The sequence below is a fragment of the Paralichthys olivaceus genome, chromosome 16, assembly GCF_024713975.1.
Source record: "Paralichthys olivaceus isolate ysfri-2021 chromosome 16, ASM2471397v2, whole genome shotgun sequence".
Classification (NCBI taxonomy): domain Eukaryota; kingdom Metazoa; phylum Chordata; class Actinopteri; order Pleuronectiformes; family Paralichthyidae; genus Paralichthys; species Paralichthys olivaceus.
The window spans coordinates 3,289,537-3,290,337 of record NC_091108.1 but is presented as its reverse complement, the minus strand read 5'-3'; positions in this window follow the sequence as shown (position 1 = coordinate 3,290,337).

Here is an 801-nt window from a genome sequence, read left to right as displayed (position 1 = left end):
AGAGAGAGAGAGAGAGAGAGAGAGTGAGAGAGTGAGAGAGCGAGAGAGAGAGAGAGAGAGCGAGAGAGAGCGAGAGAGAGAGAGAGAGAGAGAGAGAGAGGTCAAGCGAGAGGCAATCACACAATGACACTTCCGGTCTGCGCCTTCAGAATAAAACACACCAGGGAAACATGTTGCATAGCCAGAGATCCCCACCCCTTCACTTTTTTATTAATTTCTATTTGTATAGCGCCAAATCATAGTATACAGTATCTCGAGGCACTTAACAAACTATCAAAAGTATATAAAAACACAACAGTTCCTACACTACACACTTATATATATAGTGACATCTAGTGGTGATGTGTCATGTTGCAGCCTTCAGTTGTCATAGAAACTCAAAAGGTTTAGTTTGTCCAGTCTGGGCTACAGTAAAAAACACAAACATGGTGGCCTCCGTAGAGAGAACCCTGCTCCTGATGTAAATATAAAGTATTTAAATATAAAGTATTTAAATATAAAGTATTTAAATATAAAGTATTTAAATATTACGGCCTCGTTCTTGGGTAAATAAAACAACACTTTGTTCAATTTAGATGAAACACACTGGTGAAAATATCAGGTTCCAACATTAAACTTGTTTTGTGTTGTAACACGTATAAATAAAATGACTGGTAAAGCAACAGTTCCGCTTCATATTGGATGAAAATAAATTGAAGACTTTTAAAGATCTTTTTTTTTCGTACCTCAAAATACATTCTCACAGTTATTCTGGTGAAGGCAAATCAGTACTAATACTAAAAATGTATAATCTTCTATGAA